This window comes from Microcebus murinus, chromosome 2 (assembly GCF_040939455.1).
Source record: "Microcebus murinus isolate Inina chromosome 2, M.murinus_Inina_mat1.0, whole genome shotgun sequence".
NCBI lineage: Eukaryota > Metazoa > Chordata > Mammalia > Primates > Cheirogaleidae > Microcebus > Microcebus murinus.
The window spans coordinates 119,386,074-119,412,916 of record NC_134105.1 but is presented as its reverse complement, the minus strand read 5'-3'; the positions used below and the strand labels follow the sequence as shown (position 1 = coordinate 119,412,916).

The following is a 26,843-nucleotide window of genomic DNA, read 5'->3' as shown; positions in this document are numbered from 1 at the left end:
AGTCAGAGTCTTACTCTGTTGCCTGGGCTAGAGTGACGTGGTGTCAGCCTAGCTCACAGCAACCTCAAACTCCTGGGCTCAAGCGATCCTTCTGCCTCAGCCTCCTGAGTAGCTGGGACTACAGGCATGTGCCACCATGCCCAGCTAATTTTTTCTACATATTTTTAGTTGGCCAATTAATGTCTTTCTATTGTTAGGAGAGACGGGGTCTCACTCTTGCTCAGGCTGGTTTCGAACTCCTGACCTTGATTGATCCTCCCTCCTCTGTCTCCCAGAGTGCTAGGATTACAGGCATGAGCCACCACACCCGGCCCAGAATAACATTTGACCAAATATCCAGGCACCCTGTGGCCCAGTCAAGATGACACATTAAATTAACCATCACAAGTCCACCTCTGGAAACTTAATGCCTATTTGCGTCTCCTTAAAACATACTTAATCTCTAAATAAAGATTTTAACAAAGTCGTAATTCCCTCTAACATGATACAACTATCCTATGTGTGACTGAAAATGCACTAACCAGGTCCCCAGAAGAGGAGGTAATGTCCTTGAGTGATGTTTATTCTTTTCTTTGATATCCTGTGACTTAAATACTATGGTGTAAAATTAGCAGTATATACTATGATATAAAGACATCTTATGGTAGATAATAAGGGAATGAAAGAGGGAAAAATAAAGATTTTATATATAAATTTTACTAATATGTATATTATATATGTATATACACATAAAAATCTCATGACAATTATAGTCCTCATTTCTGTAACTGGTCATGTGGTCATAGCTGGTATTTATAACTACCTTCTTCCACTACCCATTCTGTACTCCATTTGCCTTCCACTGGTTGTGGTTTTTCACCTAATGGGATGACCCAAACTTCATTTCTGAGGGGTCTGGGCCATTAGTAGTCCCACCTGGATTGTGATGTTGCAGTTTTTCATTGACTTTCATCGTAGGTCCTAGTAATACTAAGAGATGCCCTTAAGGGATCTCTTGTGTTCCAGACATACTCTTCTTTATCTCCCTTGTGACGTGGTAGTCCCATTTCCTTTTGGTAGTCAGGTTTAAACCCTACCCAGCACAGTAACTTGCTTTTTTAACCTGCTGATTCTGGAGGAGCTCAAAGTGGCTGGGTGGTGGTCTTACCTTCCAATTCAATGAAATTATTGTTGTGTCTCCTGGTGGAAACATTTCTCCCTCTAGATTTAAGATTTCTAGGCCACAGGAGTTTGAGGTTGCTGTGAGCTAGGCTGACGCCACGGCACTGGAGCCCAGGCAACAAAGTGAGACTCTGTCTCAAACAAACAAACAAACAAACAAACAAACAAACAAACAAACACCAAAAAACATTTCTAGGCCAGCAGAGCAGATAGTCGTGGGAACAAGAAGTAAAAGTTTGGATAGTGGGACACTGGGCATAATAGTGAGTGGTGCCACTTCCATTTGCACCTCTTGATTTCTGGACCCTGGCTACGGGAGAAACAGCACCATACATTGGGCACTGATTCAGACTACACACAATCTTCTGGAGAATTTTGCCTTAGCCCTGCAAGGTATTGCCACCTAGCTGATTCTATAATTGAATCTTCAAGATTCCACCATTCTATCAAACCAGCTGCTTCAGTATTGTGGGGAAGATGGTAAAATCTATGAATTTCATGAGCATGGGTCCATTACCACACTTTATTTTCTGTGAAGTGAGTTCTTTCTTCAGAAACAATGCTATGTGGGATATCGTGACGGTGGATAAGGCATTCCATGAGTTCACAGATAGTAGTTTTGGCAGAAGCATTGTGTGCAGGCAGGCAAATCCACTCCCAGAGTGTCTGTTCCAGAAAGAACAAAACACTGCCCCTTCCATGATGGAAGCCATCCAAGGTAATCAACCTTCCAGCAGGTAGCTCTCTAACCCCCTGGGGGAATAGTGCCATACTGGGGACTCAATTTTGGTCTCTGCAGCTGGCAGAGTGGGAACTCAGCAGTGGCTGTCTCCAAGGAGAATGTGGTGAATAGTTCCTGTTGCTGAGCCCATGCATAACTTCCATCTCTGCTACCATGATGACTTTGTTCATGAGCCCATTGGGTGATGACAGAGGTGTATGGGGAAAGAAGCCAATTAGTATCCACAGTATAGGTCATTCTATGCACTTGATTATTAAAATTCTCATTGGCTTTTGGTGAACATTCACAGGGGACACGAATATGTTTTTGGCCCTCTCAGAGAGATTTACCTCTTTACCAAATTTCCTTGTCATAATTTTCCAACCATGTTCCTTCCAAGTTGCTGACCATCTCGCCAAAACATTGGCCACAGCCCACAAATCCATATATAGTCACACATCTGGCCATTTCTCCATCCAAATAACATATGCAGTCTGTGCACTGGTTGAACTTCTGCCCACTAGGAGGATTTCTCTTCACCACGGCCCTTTAGGGATGGCTTGGAAAAGGACTATAGTGCTGCCACTGACCACGTTTTGGTGGTGCCTGCACATCATACAGGACCTTCTGTAAACCAAGGCTGAGTTTTCTCTTCCTCTTTCAAATGATCCTCTGTCAACTAATCATTGGGAACTCCCCATTGGCCATAGGTACAGGCTGGGAGAGAGAAGGTAGTGTAGCAGAAGTGAGGACCATGGGTATTTGGGCCACTTTTTCATATAACTTTCTTGTGCCTTCAGGGCCTTCTTGGGCCCCACCGTGTATACACCACTTCCATTTGTTAATGGAGTACTGCTGTGCATGCTCGACTGTATGATGTGGTGGGTCAGATAACAGCCACCTGGGATGGACAGCTCAGGTCACATGGCAACTTGGTGGCCTGCAATGAAGCATTCAATCTCTACTAAGGCCAGTAGTAGGCCAAGAGCAATGAAACCACATCTGGTACAGTAACTTCAGCTGAAGTCACCATCTGCTGAAGCTTTTAATAATCCACTGTAATTCTCCAAGATCCATCTGTCTTCTGAACAGACAAGATAGGCAAGTTGAATGGGGATGTGGTAGGAATCACCAACCCTGTGTCTTTCAAGGCCTTAATGGTGGTAGTAATCTCTCCAATCTTCTAGGAATGTGGCATTGCTTCTGGTTTACTGTTTTCCTCGGTAGAAACAGTGGTAGTGGCTTCCACTTGGCCTTTCCCACCATGATAGCCCTCACTCCATAGGTCAGGCAAGCAAGGTGGAGATTAGCTGAGTATGTCTGTTCTAGTCATGCATTTTAGAATTGGGGAAATAATTACAGGGTTCAGGGACCCACTGTACTCACTGTGAGATGAGCTAAACCATCATTGATTACCTGATCATCATAAGCCCCTACTGTGACTGGTGGACCAAATTCACATTTTGGGTCTCCTGGAAAATTAGTGTCAGTTCAGAGCCAGTGTCCAGTAGTCCTGGAAAGGTCTGATTGTTTCCTTTTCCCCAGTGCATAGTTACCTTGACAAAAGGTTGTGGGTTCCTTTAGGGAAGGGTGAAGAAATACAACAGTATATATTTTAAGCAGTGTACAGCATCCTTCCTTAAGGAGATGTAGCCTCCCCTTAATTCAAAAGGTTCTAGTCTGTTAACTAGCTTAAGTCTAGAAATGATGGTGGGGCTATGACTCTCTGTTTTTAGGGTTCAGGTTAGGCTTTTGCTCACTTGACCTAGAACTTTTCTGATTATATAGATCAAGTAAGAATTTAGTTGGTTTCTTATTTCATTTCTAGAAACAGCCAGTGCCTTAGGTGTGCTTGAGTCAGACTATTCTGATTGCCACTTTGACTCTACTGTTCATTATGGTAACCACATCCACCTTGACTTTGGTTGCTGAGTGCCATCACTTGGCCCCTGCCACCCCAGGACACATTATTCCCATGGTATTTAGGTTTTCTAATTCAGTGGCTGCAGTTCCTACCATAAGGTCTGGCCTACAGAGAAGAGTGATCACAGAGCTTTTCAAAGATACTAGGGCTCCTCTCACAAATTTATTTTTCACAGAACTAGTTAAAGGTATGTTTTCTGGACCCCCTACCTTCTTTCTGGATGAGTAGATCTTAAATGACAGATCCACTTTAACATTCCAAACTCCTTAAGCCTTTGAATCCCTTTCTCTACATTAAAACAAAGCAGGTGTTATTTCTAACCTGCTCACATGAGTCACCTCTTGGACCATGTTTCAACCAACCAACCAACCAACTAAACTGCTAGAGCTCTTTCTAACTCCCTGAGGTCAACATTAAATGCAGAATCTCTGAGCAGTGAGCTCGTATCCATAAATTTGGCCTGATTCCATTTTATGTTCCTTGCACCGTTATCCCACACCATTAATATCCAACACATGTTCCCTGGATTTCTGTCTGTATAAATTAGAAAACTCACGTAGTTGTTTGGAGTGTAGTGTACCTCCTCTTGGGTCATACTTTGTACCTCATCTTTAAGGGGCTGTTGCGTTTTGAGTCTGGTCTGGAAGCAGAGGAGTCGTGGAGGTTGGTCCTGAGGGGACTCATCATTGTCTTGCCAGGCAGCTGCCTCATGGGAGGCCATTTCAATTTCCTAGGCAATGCAGAGTTAATTCTGTCATTCTGGGGTGGAGACACCTCTTTCACTGGCAAAGAACACTCATCGATTAGGGGTCCAGTGTCCCCAGCTTCATCAGGGCCTTCCCATACCTCCTCATTTCAACTTAAAGGATTCCAGTACTTCCCCATCAGTGTCCTCTGTTAACAGACACTGTGTGGGCCTGGGAGTTCGACTTGTGTTGTGATCCAGCCAGTTGTAAGGTGAGATTCTGCATTTGATTTTAATCAATCTAATTCCTGCTACAGGAGATAGTACCTCCTTTAGGGCATATACAGAAGATTTCACATTGTTTATGCAGTGTTTAAGCAGGAAAATTTAAATCCTTGAGCTCATTATTTTCTTTTGCCACTTTAGGATCAACTGGTAAATCTTTTTACAATCTTTAATTTGAGAAAAATATTTGAAAGTACCGTATATGTAGTCACTCAAACCCTTCCTTCTTATAAGTGGTCGTTTAGGAGTATAAAAACGTAATATTTGCATATCTCTATTAGCAGATCAATTCATGGATTATAGTGCTCTTTACTACTATGAATAGAGTCATTAGTGCCTTTGAATCTAATCATATTTGAGAGCCAATTCCAGAAAACCCACAACCAATTCAGAAAACTCAACTTCAAAATTCTGTTCCTCTAGAATACCACTCCTGGTACCAAAATTTGTTTTTCAGTGTTCTTCAGAGAAACAGAACCAATAGAATCTATTTATTTGTTTATTATAATGAATTGGCTCACATGATTATGGAGCCTAGCAAGTCCCAAGATCTGCAGGGTGGGTGAGTTGGCAAGCTGGAGACCCTGTGAAACCCTGGAGAACCCTGATGGTGTAGTTCCAGATTGAGTCTGAAGGCCAGAGAACCAGGAGAGGTGATGTAGTGTTAGTCCAATGGCCAGCAGACTTGAGATACAGGAAAAGCCTATGCTTCAGACTGAGTCTCTCTTAGTCAGCTCAGACTGTCATAACAAAATACCCTAGACTCGATAGTTTAAACAACAGAAATTTATTTCTCACTATCTGGGGGCTGGAAGTCAGAAATCAGGGCGCCAGCATGATAGGGCTCTGGTGGGGGCACTCTTCCTGGCTTGTAGACAGCTGCCTTCTGGCTGTGTCATCACATGGCAGAGAAAGAGGGAGAGGAAGTTCTGGTCTCTCCTCTACTTATCAGGACACTATTCCCATGACAAGGGCCCCATCCTCATCTAAACTTAATTATCTTCCAAAGGCCCCACCTCCAATACCACCACACTGGGGGCTATGGCTTCAATATATGAATTTTGGGAGGTACGTAAACATTCAGTTCATAGCAGAGTCTGGAAGCAGGAAAAACTGATTTCCCAACTTGAAGGCAGTGAAGCAGGAGGAATTTCCTCTCACGTGTGGGAGGGGCAGCCTTTCTGTTCTACTCCGGCATTCAACTGATTGATGGGCCCACTCACACGAGGGAGGGCAATCTGCTTTGCTCGGCCTACCAATTCAAATATTAATTTCATCCAGAAACACCCTCACCGACACACCCAGAATCATGTTTGACCAAATGCCTGGGCACTCTGTACAGGTCCAGTCAAACTGAACCATAAAATTAACTACACCTACCCTAGCCATCCTTCCTTTGTTGCCCCTTGTGCCCCGAAAGCCATTCCGTTTTTTTCTGAGCTGTATCTTTATTCCACCTGCTTCATGATATCACTTATAATTTTGAAAGAATGAAATTATCTGGGATTCTTTACTGGTTATTTGTGTTATCCACTAAGTTCTAAACTTGTAGATGGTGATGGCAGGGATTTAATTTATTAAATAAGAGATGCATATTTTCTGTATCTTCCTCAATGGCAAGGAGGTGGACGCTCAACAAATACTTGTTGTTAAGTGCTAAGTCCATTCAATCCATTTGGAGAGCATGTTCTCTACCAGTTGGATCCCCAGGAAGGCAGCTAGGGGAAGTGAGTGTTAGTAATCTTTAGCCTGATGAGGGTTTCTTAGTCTTCCCCTCAGCTCTGTGCAGCTCCTTACTCTTGGTGCTGTGAGCCAGGGCAGCTGTCTCAATCTTGCCGAGTAAGAAGAGCTGGATGTGAGCACTGTGAACCTCTATGTCGGGGTGATAGTCATTCTGGCACACCTAAGAGATTTCCCTGGGCCCCAGACATTGGTTGGGAAGCTGGGAGTAGCTTGCATTTGTCTAGGGCAGGGTTTCTCAACCATGTCGCAGTTGGCATTTGGGCTGGATAATTCTTTGTTGTGGGGGCCCATCCTGTACATTGTAGCATGTTTAGCAACACCTCTGGCCTAGACCTGCTAGATGCCAAGAGTTATGACAATCAAAAAACGTCTTCAGTTATTGGCAAATTTCCCCAAAGCATTTGCCCTTCAGTTATTGGCAAATGCTTTGGGGACAAAAGCATCTGAGAACCACTAATCTTGGTGTTTTTTCCTTGCATAGCATTTTCACCTATGCTAACACATCTGAGAGTCATAGTTCTGTAAATCAGGAAGGAACTCATTCCTTTCGCTATTTTACACAGCTGGGCAAGGGGCAGGAGAAGAAATAGAACTCACACCTTCTGACTGCAAACATGTTCTTTCTCTTAAGACTTCTAGAGATAAGCAATTAAAAGAATTAGCAACTTTCCCCCACTTTGAAGGAGATATCGATTTTGAGTTGAAGAACAAAAATCTTTGTTACAAGTTTTAACAAAGGGATACCATTAACCACTTTGCTATTTTCTTATTTCAGCTCTAAATGTTATTTCGATGAACTTTCATTTAGACCTTTTGAAAGGGAAGCAGTTTAGATTTCCTTTCTGAAGTGCCTAGTTTCATTTTTGACTGCTAGGGTTTCCAAATCTTCCAAACCTTTAAGATGAAGGGGACGTCCTAATTAAACTTGTCCACTTCCTCTCGAAGATGCGTCATTGTGATAGCAGCGCGCCTGTAACCTTCACCGTGGTGTTTTCCAAGAAAACCAAAATACAATACTTTTTAAAAACAGAAGTTTGCAGTAATTGTTATTGAGACTAGATCAGAAAACTGGAGGTTCCAAAATAAGAGTTTGAAAGGCATACAACTTCTGAAACTATATTTTACTTTCTGTGTTTTGAAAAGAAGAGGAAGTGTGTTATTTTAAATTGATATCTGAAGGTAAATAACTAAAGTTTGCTAAGTAGGGGTAAGAATATACTTAAGCATGAGATTTTAATTAAGTTAAAACATTTTTTTCCTGTTGAGATATATTTCTCCTTTGAAATAAAGTTTAACTATGCTTAGATATCAGATTTTAAATTGATTATTTTGGAACAACATTGTTTATTTTAATTAATAATTATTAATATCAACCGAGGGCCTACTTCATGCCCTGTTCTCTTCTAGGAACTTCAGTTTTATTGTCAATTATTAATATTTAGTAATAACATTAAGTGATATGAAATGAAAATTAGTGAAAACATATCAATATTCATTAGAAGTTAATATTAATATTAAGGATTATTTTTGAGTATGTTGAATTATCTTTGGATAGTTATGGCCACTCCTGATTGACAAGGCAGGTTGCTGTTTGAGCATTTCTGTATATTTGAAAGGTGGCCTTGTTAATAAACTAGGTAACAGAGAACTATAAACTGTCAAACAGAAGGTAAGAGGAATAAACTCACAGCACAATTGCCCTTTTGTTTTGTTTGATTAAACAGTTGGGACTCAACTCATCTTCAAGCCTAACTTGCTATCTCTAAGAGTTTAATTTTCACAGCCGGGAGGAGCCCTGAGTAGACAGCAGGGTGCAAACTCCCTCCCAGCTCTGGCAGGGCTAGATTCGGAAGGCTGATAAAGTCAGCCTCACAGAAAAAAGAAAAAAAATGATGAAAAAGTGAACACAGCTGCTCCACAGCCACTTTTGTTACCATTCTCCAGCAAGGAAGAAAAGAAGCCATTTTTATACTTTAAAAACACCAAACAGCCTTTCCTCAACTGCCAGCATTTCCTCCTACTTTCTCAGTGCCATGCCATTTTCCTTTCTTCTTTTTTTCTTTCTCTCTCTCTTTCTTTCTTCTTTCTTTCTTTCTTTCTTTCTTTCTTTCTTTCTTTCTTTCTTTCTTTCTTTCTTTCTTTCTTTCTTTCTTTCTTTCTTTCTTTCTCTTTCTTTCTTTCTTTCTTTCTTTCTTTCTTTCTTTCTTTCTTTCTTTCTTTCTCTCTCTCTTTTTCTTTCTTTCTTTCTTTTTTTCTTTCCTTCTTTCTTTTCTTTCTTTTTTTCTTTCTTTTTCTTTCTTCTTTCTTTCTTGAAAAAGCAAAATAAACTTTTTGCTACTTTCTATCCTAATCTTTGTGTGAGAAATCTTTCTTCACCCACTCTGTGAGCTCCTTGTAGAGTCCCCATCCTTATGATTTTTATCCAAATTGTATTCATTTTTTTTATATTTTTACAATGTAAAATATTTACATTTAAAATATAATTTATTTTTATATTTTTATGCTTTTTTTTCTTTGAGACAGAGTCTCACCCTGTCAGCCAGGCTGGAGTGCAGTGGTGTGATTATAGTTCACTGCAGCCTGGAACTCAAGGGCTTAAGCGATCCACCTGCCTTAGCCTCCTCAGTAGCATGGACTACCATGCCAGCATGTCCAGCTATTGAGCTATTTTTTTAAAAGGCTTTTTGTAGAGATGGGTCTTGTTATGTTGCCCAGGAACTCCTGGACTCAGCAATCTCCTACCTCAGCCTTCCACAGTGCTGGGATTATAGGTGTGAGCCACCATACCTGGCCCTGGTTTTATTTTTGAAAGTACCAGTGTTGCTCTCCTATGGCCTAAACAAATCCCATGGATAGGAGCTGATGTGTATATATGAAACAAATGTCACTGGAGAAATGGTCAATATAGTCTGTGCATCACTGATTAAATTTGTTTTGGGACAAACACCTGGATTGCAGGTATGATGCCAGTATTTCTGAGGAAGTGAAGAACTAAATTGTAAGTCTAGAACAGCTCAGTAAAATGTTCCTGTTTTTTTTTCTTTCTTTCTTTCTTTTTTTTTTGTGGTCAGGACTCAAATGTCTCATGGTTAAACCACATGTATCTTCTTGAAACACACAATGCTATTTACAGATAACAGAATCTATCCTGCCTGGCATGTATTAAGTCTTAATAATTGTCTATTGAACTGAAAAAGTTGCCTGTATTACATCAAGTGTGTTACAACTGTTAGGTTTGTTTTCCATTTTGTCATATGGATAGAAAAAAAAATCCCCTAAAAACCCTGCTCTAATAGACAACTATGTCTAATTTTGTGTCACTTTTCTATTTTTTTTAAATTTTATACCTTATTATAACCATGTTCTATTCTCTATTTTTGCTTGGGCTTTTGTACAGTCAGCCCTCCTTATCCATGGGTTTCATAGAAAAATAATTGCATATGTATTGAACATATATAGACTTTTTTTAACCTTGTCATTATTCCCTAAACAATAGAGCATAACAATTATTTACGTACCATTTCCACTGTATTAGGTATTATAAGTGATATAGGGATGGTTTAAAGTACACCAGTGGATATGCACAGGTTATATGGGAATACAACACCATTTTACATCAGGGACTTGAGCATCTACAGATTTTATAATCTGGAGGAGGTCTTAGAACCAATCCTCCACAGATACTGAGGGACAACTGTACTTTATGTAATTTTAAAAAAGATACATGATAGTTTATTTAGTAAATAGTCTATAATTTCTGAAATTGTTTACCTGCTATTGGGCACTTATGTTGCTTTCCAATATTTTAACATTATAAAAAATTCTGCAACAAACATCTTTACGTATAAAGCAATTTTCTTTGGTATTTCATAATATTTCCTTAAAATGGCCCTCCACATGTGTCATTACTGGGAGCAAGGCATTTTTAAGGCAAAAAATATTTTAGTCTTTTGATATATACAGCCTAATTGTTTTCTGAAAGGTTTTAACAGCTATGTATACAAATGCATGCTTCCTTATCTTTACCAGAATTGGGTATGCCAATTAGTTTCTTTTGATATGTAAAAGTATATTCCAATGTTTTACTATGAATATTAAATATCAATGAGGCTGAAATTAAAAAAAAATATGTCTTGTTAATCATTTGAATTCTCTCTGTAAATTTTCTGTTCTTTTCTTCAATTCCCCTGACCTTGAAAATGTCTACCATGCTGTGTTCCATTAGCAAACAAATGGCTTTAGGACTGAATTGTTCACGGAAGAAGAAGAGAATGATCTTTCTATTGCTTTAAAAATGAGAAATTAACCCCACTTAGAGATTTTTATATTTATGTCTGTAATATTAGTGGTTGATAATTTTTATAATGATTCTTCAAACAATTAGTAATATTTTTTACTTGCCTAACATAAAGACTAGAAATTTATGTATTTACAAATATCTAACTAATTGTCCAGCTACCATGTACTGCAGTACTTTTTTTCTTTCCCAGCGATTTGTGATTCTTCCTTTATAAAGTTTGTGTGGGTGTGTATTTTTGAGCCATTTATTCTGTTCCAATGATGTTTACCAGTATTCTTAATTATTATAATATTTATAATTTGGACTGATGGTAGTGCTAGTTTTCCTTTATATTTCTTATTTTTCAAAGATAATTTTTCAAAATACTATAATTGCGTATCTATTCTTTGAGCTGGACTTCAAAATAATTATTTTTAATTAATCTTCTTTCACCCCAAAATCCTATTGATACTTTAATTGGGATTTTGTCAAAGTCCATAATTAGTATCTGAATTCAATTTTTATAGAGTTTGCTTTTCCTATCCAGGAATAAGATATTTCTTCCCATTCATTGCATTTTTTTTTTTTGGCATAGTTTTATGGTTTTATAGCTTCTTCATATGGATTCTTTGTTCAAGGTATTTCTTACATTTTGTTGCTATTATGGATTGAATTCCCTTTTCCAATATAGTTTCTTTCTTTTAAATATTATATTTTGATGATACATGTAATAATGACATCCCTGGTAGAGAAAAAACTATTATTACACATAAGGCTACGCATTTGACTTCCAGTGTCTTTAATCCTAGCACCTTCACCAGAGGTGTGCATAGTAACCAGACAGCCAAAGAAGAACAAATTATACCTCCCATGCAACAAGACAGATGAGTATTATAGACATAATGTTGAGTGAAAGAATCCAGGAGCAAAAAGTACATATCATAAGATTCCATTTATATGAAGTTTTATAAAGATAAAATTAATCAATGTTGATAGAAATCAGACTAATGGTTACCTTTAAGAGTATATTGATTGAGAAGGGGCCAGCTGGAGTAGTTCAATTATTCTATATTATTACCTATATAGTGAGTACTCATGTTTTTAGCTATACAATTAAAATGTGTGAACTTTACTATGCCTATCTCAATAAAAAATAAGAAAGAAAATTCAAGTAAAAGTAATGCTTAATTTAAACAAAAGAAAACTGAATACCCACATGAAAAAGAATAAAATTGGATCCTTATACCATACACAAAAATCAACTTAAAATGGATTAAAGACTTAAATATAAGACCTAAAACTATAAAACTCCTAGAAGAAAATGGGGAAGCTTCTTGACATTGGCATTGGCAATGATTCTTTCAATATGACACCAAAAGCTTCAGCAACAAAAGCAAAAATAAGCAAGTGAGACAAAACTAATAACTTCTGCACAGCAAAAGAAACAATCAACAAAATGACAAGGCAACCTACAGATTGGGGGAAAATATTTGCAAACTCTAAATCTGACAAAAGGCTAATATATAAAATATATAAGGAACTTATACAACTCAATAACAACAAAACAAACAACCTGATACACTCTTGATAAGCTATTCAGTGATAAAACTATAAATTTAAATATGCTTATTCCAGAAAGCCAAAGTACCTTTTTTGCTCTTGGAAAATTGCCAAAGAATTAGTTTTCCCACCAAAAGTAGCCTCCCTTTAATCCTGTGCTTCTACAATTCGGGGTGTATTTGAATAGTACATTTTTTTCCCTCTGCATATGGCTTGGTGGGGTTTTCTAAATCTTTTTTTTTTTTTTTTTTTTTAGTCAACAGAATGTCATAGCAGGTTTTCTAAATCTTCAGTAGTCTTTTACTGAAGTAGCAGGCTGTGGTTAAACACAAATAGGTGAAGAACTCCCTGTGATGTTTTATCTGATGTTCTTTTTCCTATGATGACTACACTTTTACCCTTGAAGTTGATAAGACTTTTACCCTGTAATGAAATGAATGGAATGGTTAATTTATTGAAACAACTTTTATGCGGATTGAAATAGGGATTGAAATGCCGGATTAATTTTTAAAATCCTCTTACCATGATTTATGCAAAAGTAATTGTGGTTTTAGCATTGTTGAAATTTGTCATTTGCCATTGCAATACATTCTTAAATGTGGTTATGTTATACATCATTTTAATGTGCATTTCTCGCTTTATGTTTTTTGCTGTTATTTTATATATATTTTAGACTATGAAAATGATGTTAAACATGAAGCAAATTTGAGTGATTTTCTTATTGGAATTCAAAATGGGTGGTAAAGCAGTGGAGACAACTTGCAACATTAATAACACATTTGGCCCAGGAACTGCTAACCAATGTACAGGGCAGTGGTGGTTCAAGAAGTCTTGCCAAAGAGATGAGAGCCTTGAAGATGAGGAGTGCAGTGGCCGGTCATTAGAAGTTGGTAATGACCAACTGAGAGCAATCATTGAAACTGATCCTCTTATAACTACACGAGAAGTTGCCGAAAAACTCAATGTGGACCATTCTGTGGTTGTTTGGCATTTGAAACAACCTGGAAAGGTTAAAAAGCTTGATAAGTGGGTGCCTTATTCAGTCATGAGCTGACTGAAAATCCAAAAAATCATCATTTTGAAGTGTCGCCTCTTATTATACACAACAACAATGAATGATTTCTCTATTGGATTGTGATGTGCAATGAAAAGTGGATTTTATATGACAACTGGCGCTGAGAAGAAGCTCCAAAGCACTTCCCAAAGCCAAATTTGCACCAAAAAAAGGTCATGGTCATTGTTTGGTGGTCTGCTGCCAGTCTGATTCCCTACAGCTTTCTGAACCCTGGCAAAACCATTACATCTGAGAAGTATGCTCAGCTCACTGGAAACTGCAACACCTGCAGCTGGCATTGGTCAACAGAAAGGGCCCAATTCCTCTCCATGACAATGCCCAACTGCATGTCACACAACCAACATTTCAAAAGTTGAATAAATTGGGCTGTGAAGTTTTCCATCATCTGCCATATTCACCTGACATCTAGCCAACTGACTACAATTTCTTCAAGCATCTTGACAACTTTTTGCAGGGAAAATGCTTCCACAACCAGCAGGATGCAGAAAATGCTTTCCAAGAGTTCGTGGAATCCCAAAGCATGGATTTTTACTCTACAGGGTTACACAAACTTATTTCTCATTGGCAAAAATGTGTTGATTGTAATGGTTTTTATTTTGATTAATAAAGATGTGTTTGAGCCTAGTTATAATGATTTAAAATTCATGGCCTGAAATCGCAATTACTTTTCCGTCAACTGAATAGCTAGAAAAATCCTCATATGTTTGTGAGAAATACTCTTTTGAATATTCCTGGGTCAATTAAAAAAAATCACAATGGAAATTAGCAACTATTTTGAAATGAATGCTAACAAAATACTATATATCAAAGCATGTGAGATCCTGCTAAAGCAGTGTTTAGAGGGAATTTTTTTGCCTTCTATACATGCATTAGAAGACAGTCACAAAATATTATAAATAAACTTAGCATACAGCTCAAAAATTTAAAAAAACAGCAAATTAAAAAAATAGCAAATTAAAACTAAAGAAAGTGCAAAGAAGGAAATAATGAAGAAGCAGAAACTAATGAAATAAAAAACAAATAATAGGAAAGATCAACAAAGTCAAAAGATGTTTTTATGAAAAGACTACTATAATTAATCAATTTTGGTGAGACTGATAGAGACAAAAAGAGAGATAACAGAAATTGCCAATATCAGGAAACAAAAAGATGACATCAGTACAGAACTTATAGTCATTAATAACTCATATGAACATTATGAAAAACAACTTTTTACCAATAAATTAAATGTATATGGAAATGATAAATTATTAGCAAAATACAAGTATAAAACCTCATACTAAAAGAATGGACAATCTGAATGATTCTGGACTAAGAAATTAAGTCCATGATTAAACATATTTCCATTAAGAAAATTTCAGGTCTGGAGCCAGGCATGATGGTGCCTGCCTATAGTCCCAGCTATTCGGGAGGCTGAGGGAGGATCACTTGAGGCCTGGAGTTTGAGTCTAAGCAACAGAGTGAGACCTCCATATCTTAAGGGGAAAAAAGAAAAGAAAAGAAAAAGAAAATTTCAGGTCCAGATGGCTTCACTGGCAAATCCTATTAATGTTTTAATAAGAAATAATGCAGGGTTTACACAAACTCCTTGGGAGAATAGGAAAAGGGGGACAATCTCAACTTATTTGATGAGGCTAGCTTAACCTTGATAGCAAAATAAATCTAATGAGGACACTACAAGATAGGAAAAAAAAGTCACAAGCTAATCTCTTATAAGTGTAATAAATACTTAAAAAAATAGCAAACAAAATTCAGCAATACATAAAAAAGAATACTATATCATCACCAAGTTACATTTACTTTAAAAATGCAAGATAATTCATTTAAAAACCATCAAATAAAAAAGAAAAATTATATGATTATCTCAATGGATCAGAAAAATGTCTGATAAAACTCAATATTCATTCATGATTTAAAAAACACCTCTTGGTAAACTATGAATAGAAGGGGATCTTTCTTCATCTGATAAAGAGTACATATTTAATAAAAACTGTAGCAAAGATCACTGTCAATAGTGAAATTTATACAGTTTCCCTTTGAGATCAAGAATAAAATAAGCATGGCTCCATCACTATTTCTATGCAACATTTTACAGGTGGTTGTAACCAGTATAATAAGACAAAAATGTAAAGGAAAGCATGAGGACAAAAAAGAGGAGGAAATAGAATTGTCATTCTTTACAGAAGCCAAGATTGTATACAGAGAAAACCTAAAATAATCTATAGATAAATTATTAGAATGAATAATCCGATACCAGTATATTTCTCATCCTATAAGTCCTACAATGTGACATGGACATTTTTTGATTAAGTGGTGGAGCCTATGGTCCTCCTTGAACCTAAGTGGATCTTGATAATTGCCTCAACCACCAACATGCAGTAGAAGAGATGCTGTACGATTTTTGATGCGAGGTTATAAACATCAATACAGGTTCTTCCTAGTTTTCTCTCAGGATGCTTGCTTTTTGGACCCTGGTTCCATAAAAAGTCCACATGTCACTGTTTCAGCCAACAGCTCCAGCGAGGCTTTAAGCTACCAGCCAGCTTGAATGACTAGACTTCATATAATTCCTCCCTAGCCTTTGATTCTACCAGCTGCGTGCAGTCCCAGAAATCATGGAGCAGGGATAAGCTGTCCATGTCTTGTCTGAATTGCTAACCCACAGAAATCTTGACATAACAAAACAATTATTGTTGTTTTAAGTCACTACGTTTTGGAGTAGTTTTTTAAGCACCAATAGATAACTAATACAGGCCAATATTAAAAAAATCAATAGTATTTTATAAAGCATTCAGAAACAAATAAATAAACTTATGAAGAACAAGAAAGGAAGATTTTGCGCTGTGAGTTATTGAGTTATCTAATGTAGAAATAATTAAGAATCTATAATGATGGTATAAGAATAGAAAAATAGAAGAGAATAGAGGACCCAGAGGCAGACCCACACCTCTGCATACATTGGATGTACAGAAAATGTAGCATTGCAGAGGAGTAGGGGAAAGGGTTGTCTTTTCAAAAAATAGTGCTAGGAATCAATATCAAAAATGAAAATTAACTATTATCCTCCACTGTATACAAACATTAATTCCAGGTAGACTTTAGATCTGAATGTGAAAGGCAAAACAATAAGGGTTCTAGAAGATGAAATAGGAAAATATCTTCAAGATCTTAATGTAGGGAAAAAGTTCTCAGTAAGAGACACACACACACACACACACACACACACACACACAGGGAGGGGGAGGGGAAGAGAGAGATGGGTGGGATAAAGGGAGAAAGAAGGAAGGGAATGGTTAATTATGTTGATTACATTCAAATAAAAAACTTCTGTTTATCAAAAGATACTATTAAGAGTTAAAAGGCTAGTCACAGAGTAGGTGAAGATGTTTGCAACACATACATCTGACGAAGGGCTTGTATCCAAAATAAAGAAATCATATGATCATAAGAAAAATACAGACAACCTAATTGAAAATGCACAAGAGACCTGAACAAGGCACTTAACTAAAGAAGATAGTCAAAGTCCAATAGCATTGAACATTGAAAGGTGCTCAACCTTTTTAGTCATCAGGAGCCTTTCCTCTTCTGTAAAAGGAGCATAATCACAATTCTGTGGGTTGTAAAGAATACAAGAGATATTTTTTAAACTTTATTTCAAAATAATTCAACCTTACAGAAGAGTTACAAGAACTCCCATATATACTTTGCTCAGGCTAACCAAGTGCTATCATTTTCTTGTACCTCTCTGCTATTTTCAGGCCCAGGCCCACATATGTATGTATATATGTATTTTTTTCTGAACCATTTAAGGATAAGTTTTAGATATCATGACCCTTTGTGCCTAAATACTTTAAATACTTCAGTATTTCCTAAGAACAAAAGATGCTATTTTATATGATCACAGTATGATTATCAAATTCAGAAAATTTAACATGGATTGACCACTATTATCTGACATAGAGTTAATCCGATTTTTCCAATTGTCCTTAATAGAAAAAATGTTTTCTCTGATCCAGGGTCCTGCTTTGAATTTAGTTGTTATGTTTCCATCATCTCCTTTAATCTGCAATGGTTTCTCTGCCTTTCTTTGTCATTCATGACATTGACATGTTTAAAGAATATAAGCGAGTTGTTTTGTACAATGTCCTTGAATTTGGGTTTGATTGCTATTTCCTCATGATTAGATTTAGGTTATGCATTCTTGACCAGTATAATACATTAATAACACTTTGTCCTTCTCACTATATAAATAGTATATAACTTAAAGGACATGGCATAAAGCAGATAGTCACTGTATCTTACCTTATTATTAAATTTTTTATCATGAGCAATTTCTTAGGTTTTTTTTTGGAAAAAGTAGGGTATGAATTGATTTAATAAATTAAATAAAACTTTTTATAAAGCATTTTATGTGTGAATGTGTTTATCTTAAAGCTGATGATAAAACCTGAAACAGAAGTGAGGTTGCCTGAGACTGATTATCCCAAGAAGCAATTAATAAGTAATGTTGTCAGTCAGTGAAGATGTTTCAAAAGAGCCATCTGGAGAGCTTATCATGTGTTCTCTGAAGTTGGAGGGATGGTGTCTGATTCAGAATTGCAAAGTCTTTAGACTTCACACACAAAATGCTTTATGTGTCCCACAGGAGGGAATCATATTGGGTTGTCTTGAATAGAACTCCGTATAAGGGGGCTGACCCCAGCAGAGGGGTGTGCCACAAGAACCCAGTGGCTAACAGCCAGTGGCTGTAAGCGGCCATCTGGAGAAGGCATAGTGTACATGAAGGGAAGTGTAGGTAAGAGATCTCTACTGATTGAGGATGTCTCTGAAAAAGCCACAAAACCACTGTAGGGAAAATAATCGACATTTAGAATATCTTTAGCAGAGAGGATACTACCCCAGAGTATAACTGTACTGTGAAGTATCTTTACTTACCCTTGCCTCCTTTCACTCACCCCACTCCACTCCCTGAAAGGTGCCAAGTCATCATCCAGGGAGTGAAGGAGAAGGTGGAACAAGAGCTAGAGATGAGTCTAGTCATCCCATCTTCTCTCATATCCTTCCATGCCTGAGGTAGGTCCAAGCTCAGGAAAGGGAGAATTTTTAAATTTGATGAACATGAAGTTTTAAGTACTGTTCTTGTCTAGATTTTTTAATATCTGGAAAAAGAGACAACTAAATTTCATTCATTCCAAGATGCTATTGATTATAAGATGCTCCATCATTTTTGTATAAAACTGAGAAAGGGAAAAAAGAATCCCTTCCAATTATGTTTATAAAGTGCCACTGAGATTTAGATTTCATAGATGAGATGCTAAAATGGAAGAATGTGTTCATCTTAGGTGGACATCTTGTTGTCTAAGAGTGATTAGAAAAGCTATCTGCTTGAGTTTTCATTCAGGAAAGGGTAAATGAACTAATACAGAGTTTTTAAAGGGGGTGGGAAGGGGATACAAAGTAAAAGTGAATCCTGCTTATTCTCTACAGAATCCACCTGGTTCAAGAAACTGGTTGAACAGTATAATTTCTCAATCTAATTTCAAACAAACAATTACACATGAGTCCAAACTGCCTTTTACAAATGTCTGAACAGAAAAGGGAATGCAAGTGCTTGAAAGTTCATTCGAAGGTTCACAACCTTCTCTAACTTAAACATGTCTAATCTTGCCCAGAAAGAGCTGAATACACTCCCTGAATGCCATTTCAGGTGCTAGATTTTCTTGGTTGGAATTAAAATTCAGATACATAGAAATATTGAAGTATGTGGGATATTCTTGTAATTTATAAGGAATAACAGAAAAGAATTTTCCCAAAATTGTGACTATTTTTGTAAATTGTAGATCCTATGCCCTCATTAGCATGTTTGATAGCATGTGGAAGATAATAGTATAACTAAAATAGCACCTGGCCTCTATACCTCTTTGACATCTAGATAAATAAACTGAATCCTCCCAATTCCATGGCTTGTGAAAGTCTGAAAAACTCCTTTTTGCTTTCATGAATTACTTGAGAATTATGTCTTAGGGTCCCTCAGCCTCTGGCTCTCAAGTAATCAATCTGGATTTGACATTAGAGACTTGGAGTGGTTTTAAAATATGTCCAAAAATTCTTTGACACTTCTGTCTTCAAGAGGGGAAACTTAATCCTTCTCCCCTTGAGTGTGTGGGATGGACTAAGTGATTTACTTCTAATGAAAGTGATATGGTGACAGTGACAACGTATAACTTCTGAGATAGGTTATCAGATACTTGGCTTCCTCTTTGTACCCTCTAAGATTGCTTTCTCTGAGGGAATCTAGCTTCCATGTCATGAGGACACTTAAGCAGTCCTGTGGAGAGAGGTCCATGTGGTAAGGGACTAAGGCTTCCAGCTGGCAGCCATATAATTAAGCCATCTTGGAAGTGGAGATTGGTTTCTTTGGCAGTTTATTCAGGGTAAATAACATCTTAAAAGGGAGAGCCAGAGTTTGCATTTATAATTCTGTCAGCAGTGATTATATGAAGACCTAGAGTCATTATGCCCTAACAATACAAAACACTTAAAGGACCTTTCCCTTATGAACAATTGAGTCTCTTTGCACTGGATTTTCCCCTTTCTAAACCATTCTGTTCAGCCAGTAAGATTTTCCTGTATCACCTGTCTGATCATGCTATGTCCCAGTTAAAAAAAATGCATCCAGACCTCACCCACTCCTACTGCCTTCAGAATAAAATCCAAACTCTTTTATATCTTATATAAGAACTCTCAGCACTTCCATGATGTGAGACTGTAGTCACTTCTCTGACCAAGGGATATTTATTTTGAATATCATGCAATAAAGGTTTTATTTTTCACAAGTTCTATAGAAGCAGAAGATACCATAACTTGACCTGGAGACTTTTTGTTCTAGAAATGAACACTTATTTCATGTTAGTGTTACATACACAGAATTAGTGGACAAAGTGACCAAAGTTTCTGGGGAAGAAAGAAATGACTGTTTTCACACTCATATAGCCAGAACAATTGAAACTCTGTGGGTAGTTGAAACTGGACAAGAGAATGAAAAGATATTGGTGGAGAAATATATGCTTTTTATTTCTGAAAATGTTGCTGCATTAAAGTCTTTTTTTTTTTTTTTTGAGACAGAGCCTCACTCTGTCACCCTGGATAGAGTGCCCCTGTGTCAGCCTAGTTCACAGCAACCTCAAACTCCTGGGCTCAAGTGATCCTTCTGCCTCAGCCTCTCCATCATACCCAGCTAATTTTCTTTTCCTATTTTTAGTTGCCCAACTAATTTCTTTCTATTTTTAGTAGAGATATTGTCTAGCTCTTGCTCAGGCTGGTCTTGAATTCCTGACCTCAAGCAATTCTCTGGCCTTGGCCTCCTGGAGTGCTAGGATTACAGGCATGAGCTGCCATGCTCAGCTTTGCTGCATTAAATTCTTAAGCAAAAAGAAAAGAAAAGAAAACAATAATTATGATATATCCACTATGTAGCTATCGAAAAGAAAAAGGTTGATCCATATTATTGACCTAGAACCTTGTCTATCATTTAGAGTGAACAAAATGGCTAGAGAACAGTATGTAGAGAATGATCACATTTAGGGTAAAAGTTTATATATGCATACACAAATAGTGTAGAAGGTTCTGTCTTAGCCTTTGTGTTGTTGTAAAGGGATACGTGAGGCTGGGTAATTTATAAAGAAAAGAGATTTATTTCACTCATTTTTCTGCAGGTTGTACAAGAAGCATGGTGTCAGACCTGCTTCTGGTGAGAGCTTCAGGTTCATGCTAGAATGCAAGGAGCTGGTGTGCAGAGATCATATGGTGAGAGAGGAAGAGGGAGGGGGAGAGAGACAGAGAGAGAGAGAGAGAGAGAGAGAGAGAGAGAGATCACAAGATGTGTGTAGTGAATGGATAACAAAACAAAACAAACAAAAATGAGAGAGACAGAAGGAGGAGGAAGAGGAGGAGAGGCACCAGGTTCTTTTTAACAACCAGTTCTTCTGGGAACTAAGAGTAAGAACTCTCTCACTCCTGAGAAAATGCCATCAAGCCATTCATGAGGCATGACCCAGTCACCTCCCACCAATCCCCACTTCCAACACTGGGGCTCACATTCCAACATGAGACTTTGTGGGGCTAAACAAACCATACCTAAACCACAGTAGGCTCTATATCCAATTGTTAATGATGATTATCTCTGGGGAAGGGATTTATATGGGGAGTTTATAGGATACTTTCTACATTATTCACTTTTGAATTTTTAAAAATGTATAAAAATGTACTCTTTTATAATTTAAAAAGATTGTTCTATTTTAGAAAGATCAAGGATCACATAAATTTGGAACCTTAAATTAACATCTATTCTTCTGTCTTCATACAGACTCTTATTCAAATCCTGGAATGATGGAACATTTGATGTCAGGGTTTAATCTTAAAATGGTCTTCTGAAGGTATTCTTTATAACTGCATCAGTAGCTAAACACTGCCTATTATTAAATTCTTCCATATAGCTAGTCCTTATATTATTCCACATGATTTTCCTCTGGGGCTCAGGTAAAACTGGGAAAAAGACAGAGTTGATATATTTCCTTTGTTTAAAAATGATTAAGTGATTTTTAGTTTTCTCATCATGGCATGTTTATCTTTTTCCAAGTATCTTATCCTTGACCTTTTCTTGGAAGCAACATGGTGGACATGAAGAGAGTGGAACTGGAAGTCAGAGGAACTGATCTCATACCCCGTTATCTTCACTTTCCAGTAGTCTGCCTGTATGTAAGTCATCACCTCAAACTTCTGAACTTCAGTTTCCTTATCTATTGTATAAAATGGGAATGAGAGTGACTCAGAGGATCATAGGAGAAAATGAAAGTAACAGAATGTGGTAAATACCAATGTTATATTTCACAGATCTAGAAACAATAATTCTATGCTTCATTTGGAACCAGAAAAGAGCCCAAATAGCCATAGCAATCTTAATAAAAAAAGAACAAATCTGGAGGCATCATATTACAAGACTTCAAACTGTACTACAAGGCTATAGTAACCAAAACAGCATTTCATTGGCACAAAAATAGAGACATAGACCAATGGAACAGAACAGAAAACCATCCATATACAGCCAAATTATCTATTACAATGCAGATAACACTATATATTGGAGAAAAGAAGCCCTATTCAGTGAATGGTGCTGGGAGAATGGGATAGCCACATGCAGAAGAATGAAAAATAATCCATATCTCTTACTACTCACAAAAAATTCAAGATGAATAAAAGACTTAAATGTAAGGCATGAAACCATAAGAATTCTAGAAGAAAGTGTTGGAAAAACTCTTCTAGATTTTGGCCTAGGCAAAGAATTTATGAAAAAGACTCAATGACCATTACAGCAATAACAAAAATAAATAAATGAGACTTGATTAAATTAAAAAGCTTCTGCACAGCTAAGGAAACAATCAATAGAGCAAAAAGACAACCTACAGAATAGGAGAAGATATTCACAAGCTATACATTTGACAAACAGCTAATAACCAGAATCTACAAAGAACTTTAGCAAATCAGCAAGAACAAAACTAAACAACCCCATTAAAAAGTAGGCAAAAGACATGAACAGAAGCTTTTCAAGGGAGGATAGACAAAGGGCCAATAAACATATGAAAAAATGCTCAGCATCACTAATCATCAGGGAAATGAAAATTAAAATCACAATGAGATATCACCTTACCCCAGTCACAATGGCTTTTATTAAAAAGTCCAAAAAACAATACCTGCAGCATGGATGCTGAGGGAAAGGAATGCTTATATGCTGCTGGTGGGACTTCAAATTAGTACAATGTTTATGGAAAATAGCATGGAGATTCTTCAAAGAACTAAAAGTATACCTACCATTTGATCCAGCAACCCTATTACTGGGTATTTACCATAAGGAAAAGAAGTCATTTTATCAGAAAGACACCTGCATGTGAATATTTATTGCAGTACAATTCATAATTGCAAAGATGTGGAAGCAACCCAAGTGCCCATCAATTCATGAGTAGATTAATAAAATGTGGCATATATATACCATGGAGTACTACTCAGCCATAAAAAGATGCCTTTTGCAACAACCTGGATGACACCGGAGACCATTATACTAAGTGAAGTATCTAAAGAATGGAAAAACAAACACCACATATACTTGCTATTAAATTGGAACTAACTGATGAGCACACATGTGCATAGAGGGAGGTATAATTCAGTAAAAATCAAGCAGGGGGGAGGGAGTTGGAAGGGTTGCGTAAAAACCTACCCAACAGGTACAATAAACGCTATCTAAGTGATGGGCACACTTATAATCCTGACTCAAGCACAACAAAATAGATACATGTAACCAAAAACATTTATACCCCTGTAATATTTTGAAATATAAAAAAATAACATCTTGCAAATATGCAAATACCCTTCTTTGGTGCCTGGTCTTCTTTCTTTCTCTTTCTTGTTTCCTTTCTTAGGGGAGTCACAAGAACTCTTTATTATCAGTATCCTCTTCTGTGAAACAGAAAATGAAAATAACCCCTACCCTTCTGTACTTCAGAGGGCCATTTTTGTAAGACTCGATTAGGCAAGTGCATGTTAAAGTATGTTTTCAAGAATAGGGTCCTATACTAATGCTAGCTATGTTTGTATCTTGCCACATGATGGCCCTGTGGATCAGTTTGTCAGAGCTGACATGGGCCTTCCCATTTTACACACAAGGATACAGTCGAGAGGCTGTGATCTGCACATGGTCTCACAGCACTAGAACCCAGGCTTCCGGACTACTAAAGGTCATTTTAAAAGTTTATTTCTCTTCTGTAAACTAAATGATCTCAATTCTTTTAGCTTTTCTTCATCAATTCCACATAGCAACATAACTGACAGTGAAATGCAGATGATTGCTCAACTTACTTTCTTATGTGGGATTTTGCTGTTAAGGTTGGATTGAGTTATGCGAGCACCGAGTGTGTCTAAGCCAGGCGCCATGCAGGGAATGCCGTGGGAAGTGAGGAGACACAGTCCCTGCCTTTATGGGGTATATGTTCTGTGGGGTGGGGTTTGGGTGGGGCGGGAGTGGGGTGCATAGGTAGTAAGCAGAAAATAAATGAGTAAACAAATAAATGAACAACATCGTTTTAGTGATAAGCATTTTGAACCAAGTAGAGCATAGTGGCAGTGTAGTGGTGTTGAATGAGGAGGTGCGACCTAGAGAGAGTGATCCCAGAAGGGCTCTGGCAGGAGATGACAGTGGAGCTACGACATGAAGGAGAGAAGGGACTCTGTCTTTACTGTATCTTCATTCCCAGCGACTAGACCAGTGCCAATAAACAGCAAGTGTTCAATAGATGCCTGCTGAATGAATTGCTCAGTGAAGGGACTAGCCATTCGTGCAAAGATCAGGAGCAGTGGAAGAAACAGTATTTGGAAGGGTTTTACTACAATAGCTAATACTAATGGCTACTGTTGATTTTGGTCTTATTTTGTGCCAGGCACTATGCTTAACAATCTACACTTACCTAAAAGTTGAATATTCACACCAATCCAAAGAATTACTTAATTTTAATAATGCTGTTTTTCAGATAAGGACTGTAATGACATTTATAGTAAAAAGAATGGAAGCATATATTTTAAAATCTTTAATGTTCTTGTTACTCCTTTTAATCTCAAGCATTTAAAGAACAACATTTGGTTACATATTACTTAATCAAAATGCTGGGAAAGGCAGTCACCTAATTTTCTAATTTTTTAAATGACTGGATTTTTGTAGTGAATATTTGGAATGAATAAAACTTTAATAAGAATGGCCATCATTTGTTAAGTACACAAATCACATGTTCTCAAACAGTGCCTTGGTTCTTCACGAAAACTACAATGACATTACAATCCCCACTCTCCTCATAAAGGTGCCTAAGTAACCTACTCAAAGTAACACTGACAGTAAGTGGTAGGCGTAGGATTTAAAGTCAGATATGCTTCTTTAACACATCATTCTTTTACTCCCTAAATAGGATCAACTCATAGTAAAAATATTGTAGAATTTAATCATAGAAGTTGTAGCAGTTTGGATTGAGTGTTTAATAATTCCAGAACACTGGAAATTATGTTGATTTTGTTTGCACCTCACTTGAATGTAGAAGGAGTAGAAAAAAAAAATCCATTGCTTATGTTTCACTAATGCCTGTAGCATCACATGTTCAGTGATCGACAAAATCAGCACGTTTGGATAGTGAGGCAGTGGCTCTTGACAACTACAGAGAGGGAAACTTGACAGAGACTGTCGGGGAAATCCCTAACCTAAGGAAATCCCTCTCAACAGCAAAGTGCCCCAGGGACCTTTGAAATTCTACTAGGGGCTGATAAAGTGCAATCTCAACACAGGCGGCAGATGCTATCTTTCCAGTCTTCTCTGAATGACTGAGGATTTCTGCCTCTGATATTCTTCTCTCCTCTTCCTCATAGGAAGTTCCTGGCTGGAGAAACCCCTGATGTAGGTGGACTGAAGATAAAAGGCACTGGGGCTGCTTAATCTTCCCCGTGGACTTTAAAGACCAGGTTCAGCTTTTATTTTATCTATGTATCTATCTGTTTTGGAGGAGTTGGGGATTATAATGAGCAGTCATCAAACAACCAATACAGCCTAGGGATTTATTGAACTCATAAAAGAATCAGTAAAATATGCCTTCCAGAAATTGGGATAAACCAGTCTAAAGGTAGTTTTTTGGCCATATGGACATCTGAAGATTGGTTTAAGCATCACTTGATCTTTAGCTGAGGAGCCCCTCAGCCTATCCCTTGACCCTACAAAGAAACTGCTTATAGTTAATGAGTTTCTTCCTGTATTTCCTATTATTCCTACTGCTCCTATGTGCCCTCCCCCAACACCATACTTTGGGGGCATGCTGGAATCCTAGTTGATCTAGTCACCACAGTCTGAGAAACAGATGCACTCTGTACTCATGATTACAAATTTAGATGGTTTCTGCGACCATCATTGTTCATTCACCATTATGCATCATCTCATATGAAGCCTTAATTCCAGGCTTGCAAATCAAACAGCCAATACAAAAAAGCACTTATGAGTTACCTGCTGTGGACCTTTTGATGAAGATGATGCAATTCATGAGTTAGCTATCCTAAACCAGTAAAAATATTTCAAGGACATATACAGAAAAATTCTCAGTTCCATGAAATCATGTAAATGTTAAGCCTTGATCTCAATGAGCTAGACCTTTGTCATTTCTCCTCATATCTCCAAGACATTACTTTCTTAAATGGATGACCATAACCATCTTGGCCATCAAAATCAATGTAATGAGACAGAACAAAGACATTACAGTTTATAATTAAAGAATATCAGGGGGATATGCTGTTTTTCTGTGCCTTGAATTTATACCTCCTCCCACCTATCACAGC

The 26,843-nt window shown here is 37.3% G+C and overlaps 1 long non-coding RNA gene across 1 annotated transcript in view; it reads left to right on the top strand.

Annotated features, from left to right (window-relative positions):
• The window catches only part of LOC105871661 (uncharacterized), a 41,293-nt gene extending 15,052 nt beyond the window's left edge, over nucleotides 1–26,241 (top strand). Inside the window, exons 4-5 of the long non-coding RNA XR_012918197.1 lie at nucleotides 22,072–22,190; nucleotides 25,890–26,241. This is a non-coding gene — a long non-coding RNA (uncharacterized LOC105871661). The remainder of the gene's footprint in view (nucleotides 1–22,071; nucleotides 22,191–25,889) is intronic.
• The last annotated feature ends 602 nt before the right edge of the window (nucleotides 26,242–26,843 follow it).